The sequence below is a fragment of the Myotis yumanensis genome, unplaced genomic scaffold (genome assembly GCF_028538775.1).
Source record: "Myotis yumanensis isolate MYYU_CA2020_CCGP unplaced genomic scaffold, mMyoYum1.0.hap1 SCAF_1, whole genome shotgun sequence".
Taxonomy (NCBI): Eukaryota; Metazoa; Chordata; class Mammalia; order Chiroptera; family Vespertilionidae; genus Myotis; species Myotis yumanensis.
In genome coordinates, this window is record NW_027223752.1 from 102,169,825 (window position 1) to 102,179,123 (window position 9,299).

Consider the following 9,299-nt stretch of genomic DNA (forward strand, 5'->3'; position numbering starts at 1 on the left):
ACCAATTTTGGGTGGGTGTTATTCCATTTAGCTGTTCCTTCTATCTCCTCTGTGAGAAGGGACAGGGCCCATCCGCATATTCGGCACTGCTTTGTCTCCCCCTGGACAAACTTTTTAGGTGCCCGCAACCCAGGATGCTGGAGTCTCAGTATTTGTGTGTTCACAGCTGTGGCAGCTGGTCCCTGGCATTGTGGTTGTAGGGTCCTGGGAGATGTTCGATGTCTCCTCAGTTGAATGTAAGGCTGGGCTTCCGGTCACAGCTGCTCTCCCCTTCAAGATGGCACGGCCTCTGTGGCAGAGCCGGCCGCTCTGGGAGAGATTTCAGCAGTAGTAAGGCTGCCCGGCCAGGGTAGTCTGATCCACCAGTCCCCCACAGTCCTGTGGGATATAACTGTCCCTCACTCACAAATACAGACACTCCCTGCATGTCTATGCACTCTCCTTTTGCTCTCTCATTCACACACTATCTTGTAGCCTGCCGTCCCGTTGGCTGCCATCTTGACTGCAATGTCTATATTTCTTGATGAGTCTGGTTAAAGGTTTGTCAACCTTGTTTATGTTTTCAAAGAACCAGCTCTTGGTTTCATTGCTCTTTTTTTATTGTTTTCTTAGACTGTGTTTTGTTTATTTATGCTCTGATCTTTATTATTTCCTTCCTTCTAATCACTTTGGGCTTTGTTTGTTGTCCCCCCCTCTTCCACAGTTTCTTTAAGTGTAAAGTGAGATTATTTATTTATTTATTATTATTATTTTTTATTCTTTTAAAAAAATATATTATAATAAGTATTACAAAGGGTATTACATATGTGTCCTTCCCCCACCCCCCACCCTTGACAATCCCCTGCCCTTCCTTACCCCCCAGTGTCTTATGTCCATTAATTATGCTTATATGTATGCATACAAGTCCTTCGGTTGATCTCTTACTCCCCTCCCTTCTGCCCCCCAATCCTCTCTGGCCTTCCCACTACAGTTTGACAATCAGTTTGAGGCAGCTCTGCCTCTGTATCTATTATTGTTCAAAAGTTTGTGATGGTCTTTATTATCCATGAATGAGTGAGATCATGTGGTATTTTTCCTTCATTGAATGGCTTATTTCACTTAGCATAATGCTCTCCAGTTCCATACATGCTGTTGCAAATGGTAAGAGTTCCTTCTTTTTTACAGCAGCATAGTATTCCATCGTGTAGATGTACCACAGTTTTCTAATCCATTCATCTACTGATGGGCACTTAGGCTGTTTCCAGATCTTAGCTATGGTGAATTGTGCTGCTATGAACATATAGGTGCACATATCCTTTCTGATTGGTGTTTCTGGTTTCTTGGGATATATTCCTAGAAGTGGGATCACTGGGTCAAATGGGAGTTCCATTTCCAGCTTTTTGAGGAAACTCCATACTGTCTTCCATAGTGGCTGCACCAGTCTGCATTCCCACCAGCAGTGCATGAGTGTTCCTTTTTCTTCACATCCTCTCCAGCACTTGTCGTTTGTTGATTTGTTGATGATAGCCATTCTGACAGGTGTGAGATGGTACCTCATTGTTGTTTTGATTTGCATCTCTCGGATGATTAGTGACTTTGAGCATGTTTTCATATGTCTCTTGGCTTTCTGAATGTCCTCTTTTGAAAGGTGTCTATTTAGATCCTTTGCCCATTTTTTGATTGGATTGTTTATCTTCTTTTTGTTAAGTTGTGTGAGTTCTCTATTAATTTTGGAGATTAAGCCCTTATCAGATATGACGTTGGCAAATATGTTTTCCCACGAGGTGGGTTTTCTTGTTGTTTTGTTGATGGTTTCTTTTGCTGTGCAGAAGCTTTTTATTTTGATGTAGTCCCATTTGTTCATTTTCTCTTTAGTTTCAACTGCCCTAGGAGCTGTATCAGTGAAGAAATTGCTTTGGCATATGTCTGAGATTTTGTTGCCTTTGGATTCTTCTAGAATTTTTATGGTTTCCTGTCGTACATTTAAGTCCTTTATCCATTTTGAGTTTATTCTTGTGTATGGTGTAAGTTGGTGGTCTAGTTTCATTTTCTTTAATATATCTGTCTAATTTTCCCAACACCATTTATTGAAGAGACTATCTTGGCTCCATTGTATGTTCTTGCCTCCTTTGTCAAATATTAATTGAGCATATTGGGTTGGGCTAATTTCTGGACTCTCTATTCTATTCCACTCATCTATATGTCTGTTCTTGTGCCAGTACCAGGCAGTTTTGAGAACAGTGGCTTTGTAATACAGCTTGATATCTGGCATTGAGATCCCACCTACTTTGTTCTTTCTCAGGATCGCCGCAGCTATTCGGGGTCTTTTTTTATTCCAGATGAATTTTTGGAGAGTTCGTTCTATATCTTTGAAGTAGGCCATTGGTATTTTAATGGGAAGTGCATTGAATTTATAGATTGCTTTGGGTAGTATGGACATTTTGATGATGTTGATTCTACCAATCCAAGAACATGGTATGTTCTTTCATCTCTTTATGTCTTCCTCTATCTCTTTTTTCAACGTCCTGTAGTTTTCTGAGTAGAGGTCTTTTACCTCCTTAGTTAAGTTTATTCCTAGGTATCTTAATTTTTTTGGTGCGATGGTAAATGGGATTGTTTTTATAATCTCTCTTTCTGCAAGTTCACTATTGGTGTATAGAAATGCCTCAGATTTCTTGGGGTTAATTTTGTATCCTGCTACATTTCCAAATTCATGTATTAAGTCTAATAGTTTTTTGATGGAGTCTCTAGGGTTTTGTATGTATAATATCATGTCGTCTGCAAATAAGGACAGTTTTACTTCCTCTTTTCCAATTTGGATGCCTTTTATTTCTTCTTCTTGCCTAATTGCAATGGCTAATACTTCCAGGACTATGTTGAACAGGAGTGGTGAGAGTGGGCATCCCTGTCTTGTTCCTGTTCTTAGGGGAAATGGTTTTAGTTTTTGTCCATTGAGTATGATGTTGGCTGTGGGCCTGTCATATATGGCTTTTATTATGTTGAGGTATGATCCTTCTATTCCCACCTTGCTGAGAGTTTTTATCAAAAATGGGTGTTGGATTTTGTCGAATGCTTTTTCTGCATCAATTGATATGACCATGTGGTTTTTTTCTTTCAATTTGTTTATGTGATGTATTACGTTTATTGATTTATGGATGTTGTACCATCCTTGCAGTCCTGGGATAAATCCTACTTGGTCATGGTGTATGATCCTTCTGATGTACTGTTGGATTCGATTTGCTAAGATTTTGTTGAGGATTTTGGCATCTATGTTCATGAGGGATATTGGCCTGTAATTCTCTTTCATTGTGTTGTCTTTACCTGGTTTTGGTATTAGGGTGATGCTGGCTTCATGGAATGAGCTTGGAAGTGTTCCTTCCTCTTGAATTTTTTGTAGTAGTCTGAGGAGGATAGGTTTTAGTTCTTCCTTGAAAGTTTGGTAAAACTCCCCTGAGAAGCCATCTGGTCCTGGGCTTTTGTTTGCTGGGAGCTTTTTGATGACTGCTTCAATTTCTTCCATAGTTATTGGCCTATTGAGATTTTTAGATTCTTCCTGATTGAGTTTTGGAATGTTGTATTTTTCTAGGAATTTGTCCATTTCCTCCAGGTTGTCTAGTTTGTTGGAGTAGAGTTGTCCGTAGTATTGTTTAACAATTATTTGTATTTCTGTGGGGTCTGTTGTTATTTCACCTCTATCGTTTCTGATTTGGTTTATTTGGAACCTCTCTCTTTGCTTCTTGTTGAGCCTGGCTAGAGGTTTGCCAATCTTGTTTATCCTTTCAAAGAACCAGCTCTTGGTTTCATTGATTTTCTGTATTGTTTTTTTGGTCTCTATATCATTTATTTCTGCTCTAATCTTTATTATCTCCTTCCTTCTGCTCTAAAGTGAGATTATTTATTTGAGTTTTTTTCTCTCATTTCCTGAGGGAGGCTTTAATGCTATAAAATTTCCTCTTAGAACTATTTTCCCTGTGTCCCATAGATTTTTGAGTTGTTGTGTTCTCATTTTCATTTGTTTCAAGTAACTTTTGATTTCTTCCTTGATCTCATTGTTAACCCATTCATTGCTTAGCAACATATTATTTAGCCTCCATGACTTTGTGTGTTTTTCAGTTTTTTCTTGTGTTTTATTTCTAATTTCATAGCATTATGGTCAAGAAAGATGCTTGGTATGATTACAATCTTCTTAACTCTATTGAGACTTGTTTTGTGCCCTAATACGAGATCTATCCTAGAAAATGTTCCCTATGCAGTTGAAAAAAATGTATAGTGTGATGCTTTGGTGTGAAATACTCTGAAGAAATCAATTAAATCCTTCTGATCTAGTGTGTCATTGACGGTGACCATTTCCTTGTGATCTGTCTGGAAGATCTATCGATTGATGTCAATGGAGTGTTAAATCTCGTACTATGACTGTATTACTGTCAATTTCTTCTTTCGTGTCCATTAATATTTAGGTGCTCCTATGTTGGGATCATAAATGCTTGCAAGGGTCATATCCAGTCACCCAAACTGGGTGCTCTAAGTGCCCTCTCCTGTTGTAGTTGAGTCTTAATTGCTGTCAATGGGAGGGATTTACCCCCAGGCATTTTGAGCTGCTGCCTTAGCACTGGCACTCGGGGCAAATGAGTCTGAGTAAGTCCCTGTGTGGACCATTCTAGAGGAACATCTGGAGCTCCAGAAAATCCTCTGTCTCACTCAGCTACAATTCCTGCTAGTTTTCACAGACAAGAGTTTTGAGGACTGTATTCCTACCACTGGAACCCTGTTGTGGGGCTGGGACCCCTTACTTCTCAGAGAAGACCTCCTGAGATACCCCTCTTGATTTTTAACTGCCACACATGAGTGTAGGACCAACCTGATCTGCATCTCCATTTCTCCTACCAGTCTCAATGTGACTTCTTTTTCTTTTAAATATATTTTTATTGAATTCAGAGAGAGGAAGGGAGAGGGAGAGCAACAGACACATCAATGAGAGAGAAACATTATTCGACAGCCTCCTGAACCACCCCCTCCTGGGGATCGAGCCTGCCCTGACCAGGAATTGAACCAGCGAACTCTTAGTTCATGGGTTGACAACTACTGAGCTATACTGGTCAGGCGTCGATGTGACTTCTTTACATCCTTAGTCATGGGACCTCTATTCAGCTATATTTCAGGCATTAGAATGATGGTTGTTCTGCAATTTAGTTGTAATTTTGATGCCACTGTGGGAGGTCTCAAATACCGCATTACCTATGCCACCATCATGACAGTAAGCCATAAGCAGAGATTTAAAAATCAAAACTGAAAAGGCTTCCTGAATAACCAACGAAAAACTCACTGGAGAGAACCTAGATACCTGAGGATGGAGGTGGAGACCACATAGAGACTGGTAGGAGGGGCAGAGGCATGAAAGATCTGGCCAGGCACCCACAGACAGCACCTGAAGTCCCAGAGAGATATCTCAGCTGTGGGGGGTGCCACTGAGAACTCTAGGATCTAATCCCCAAGCTGTGCTCCCCAGCAGAGAACACCAAATCTGAGGAGGGTACCCACATAACATCTAGCTGTGAAAAGCAGAGGGCTGCTATCTGCCAGGGAGTGGCAGCTTAAAGTTCGAGCACCCTCTTGAAGGGCCAATGCAAAAATATTCCCTGTGGAGCCACCCACCTTGTGCTCCTGCAGAGGGAGGATGAAGTGGACTGGAGCTGTGAGAGCAGAACCCAGAACTAGGGACATGGGGGACAGAGCTCAGAAGGCAGACACCCCAAATTTCCTGGGCTGAGTCATTCCCTCACACAGCGGAGGACATCTTTTCCACATAGACATTTGCCTTGCCTGAGAGGAAGACAGTTGACACACACTATTGGAAAACTCCTTGCCCTGAGGCACTTATGAGATGAAAAGTACCAATTAGACTCCAGGCAGATGCAACTGCCCCACCCTGCTGAAAAAAACTCTTCCTACACCTGAGGACGATTGCCTGGGGGCAATTCAAGTCAAAATACTATTAGTCTGTAGACAGAGGCAGTCTCTGGAGGCTTTGAGTCTTTGCATGATCCAATTAGTCAGAAACAGCTTTTAACACTGTCCTGCACTAAAGATTGAGAGGTGTAGAGGATCTACTCAAAACATAGTCACAAACCCAAGCAGACAACCAAAATGAGGAGACAAAGAAACAACCACCAAATGAAAGAACTAGAGAAATCTCCAGAAGAAGAGATAAATGAAGCAGAGATAAAAAATTTATCTGAAACAGAGTTCATAGTAATGATGTTAAAAATGCTCAACAGTATGGAAAAAGATATAGTAACTATGAAAAAATAACAGTCTGAAGTAAAGAATGACATAATACAAATAAAGAACACATTGGAAGGAATACACAGCAGATTAGGGGAAGCTGAGGATTGAATCAGTGAATTAGAAGACAGAGTTGAAAATATCACTCAATCAGAGAACCAAAAAGAAAAAACAATTAAAAAACAGGAGGACAGCTTAAGGGAGCTGTGGGACAACATGAAACAACAATATTAGAATAGCAAGTGTTCTAGAAGAGGCAGAAAATGCAAAAGGAATAGAGAAGGTGTTTGAAGAAATAATGGCAGAAAACTTCCCTAACCTGGTAAAGGAAAAAGTCACACAAGTTAAGGAGGCACAGAGAACCCCAAACAAGAAGAACCCAAAAAGACTCATGCCCAGACACATCATAATTAAAATGCCAAAAATTAAAGACAAAGAGAGAATCTTAAAAGCATCAAGAGAGGAGAAACCAAGATGGTGGCATAGGTAAACACCGGAGTTTGCTGCCTCGAACAACCACTTCAAAAATACAACTAAAAGACGGAACGGACATCACCCAGAACCACAGGAAGGCTGGCTGAGGAGAGACTCTTCAACTAGAAGGAAAAACAACAGCATTACGAGGCTTAGAGGAGGCGCAGTGTGGAAAATTTAAAGGTACGGTGGTGCGGCGGTGAGCGCACAAAGCGGGCTGGTGGCTGAGGGCGGGGTTGTCGTTTTCAATCAGGAGTGAGTCTCAGACTCTGGGCTACAGATCCGGGCGAGTCTCTAGGGACCCAGACTCAAATGGGAGAAGCGAGACTGTCTGGCTATGGTCCCTCCGAGGTTTGCAGCAGTTGTGGGGACAGAGAGGCAGAGCCCCTGGAGACGGACTGAGAGCAGCCATAGCTGCTCCCTCCCCCCGCCCTGTTGAGCCCGCCCCGCCCAGGCCCTGCGCAGAGCCATTTGCCGATCGCCTCAGGCAAAGGCTGGACTAGCGCCTCCCCAGAGGACTGAAGTTTTCCACACAGCTGATTCCTACAGCCAGTCGGCCTGGTGGTCAAATCCCTCTAGTGTTAACTACAACAATTAAGGCTTGGCTAGAACAAGACTGCGCACAAAGACCACAAGGGGGTGCACCAAGAAAGCATAAAAGATGCGGAGACAAAAAAAACATGACAGAAATGGAGGATATGGAGCTAAGAATCACAATTTTGAGGGCTTGCTATAAACTTGAGCAGAGCCTCACGAAAACTAATGAGACCCTCGATGCTACGATAAAGAAATTAGAAAGTAAGCATACACGGACTGAAATAAAGAATATTATACCCAATAGCAGACCAGAGGAGCACAAGAATCAAACCAAAGATTTGACAAAAAACACCCAACTGGAAAAGCAAAATGAAAAAAGAATCCTAAAGTGTGAAGATAGTGTAAGGAGCCTCTGGGACAGTTTCAAGCGTACCAACATCAGAATAATAGGGGTGCCAGAAGATGAAAGACAGCAAGATATTGAAAACCTATTTCAAGAAATAATGGCAGAAAACTTCCCCCACCAGGTGAAAGAAATGGACTTACAGGTCCAAGAAGCGCAGAGAACCCCAAACAAAAGGAATCCAAAGAGGACCACACCAAGACACATCATCATTAAAATGCCAAGAGCAAAAGACAAAGAGAGAATCTTAAAAGCAGCAAGAGAAAGAGACTCAATTACCTACAAGGGAATACCCATACGACTGTCAGCTGATTTCTCAACAGAAACTTTGCAGGCCAGAAGGGAATGGCAAGAAATATTCAAAGTGCTGAATACCAAGAACCTACAACCAAGATTACTTTATCCAGCAAAGCTATCATTCAGAATTGAAGGTCAGATAAAGAGCTTCACTGACAAGGAAAAGCTAAAGGAGTTCATCACCACTAAACCAGTATTATACAAAATACTGAAAGGTATCCTTTAAGAAGAGGAAGAAGAAAAAGGTAAAGATACAAATTGTGAACAACAAACATGCATCTATTAACAAGTGAATCTAAGAATCAAGTGAATAAATAATCTGACGTACAGAATGAACTGGTGATTATAATGAATCAGGGACATAGAAAGGGAATGGACTGACTATTCTTGGGGGGGGAAGGGGAATGGGAGATTCGGGAAGAGACTGGACAAAAATCGTGCACCTATGGATGAGGACAGTGGGTGGGAGTGAGGGTGGAGGGTGGGGCGGGAACTGGAAGGAGGGGAGTTATGGGGGGGGGGAAGAGGAACAAATGTAATCTGAACAATAAAAATTTAATAAAAAAAAAAAAGCATCAGGAGAAAAGAAAACTGTTACCTACAAAGGAATTCCCATAAGGCTGACACCTGATTTCTCATCAGAAACTCTACAGGCCAGAAGGGAATGGCATGAAGTACTCGAGGTAATGGAAAGCAAGGATCTGAGACCAAGATTACTATATCCAGCAAGGCTATCATTCAAAATAGGTGGTCAAATAAAGAGCTCCCCAGACCCAACAAAAAACAAAAAAACCCCAAAAAGGCTAAAACGGTTCATCACCACTAAGCCAGCATTATAAGAAATGCTAAAGGGATTGCTGTAAGGGATTCCTGAGAAGAAGAAACAGAAAGAGAAACCTACCATACAGAATTAAAACAGCTATAAATAAGTACCTCACAATAATAACCCTAAATGTAAATGGACTAAATGCTCCAATCAAAAGGCATAGGGTAGCTGAATGGATACAAAAATATGACCCAACTGCCCTGGCTGGTTTGGCTCAGTGGATAGAGCATCGGCCTGCAGACTGAAGGGCCCCAGGTTCGATTCTGGTCAAGGGCATGTACCTTGGTTGTGGGCACATCCCCAGTAGGGGGTGTGCAGGAGGCAGCTGATCGATGTTTCTCTCGATGTTTCTAACTCTCTATTTCTCTCCCTTCTTCTCTGTAAAAAATCAATAAAATATATTTAAAAACAAACAAACAAACAAACAAAAAAAACATGACCCAACTATATGCTGTCTACAAGAGGCTCACCTCAAAACAAAAGACACAGACAGGATGAAAG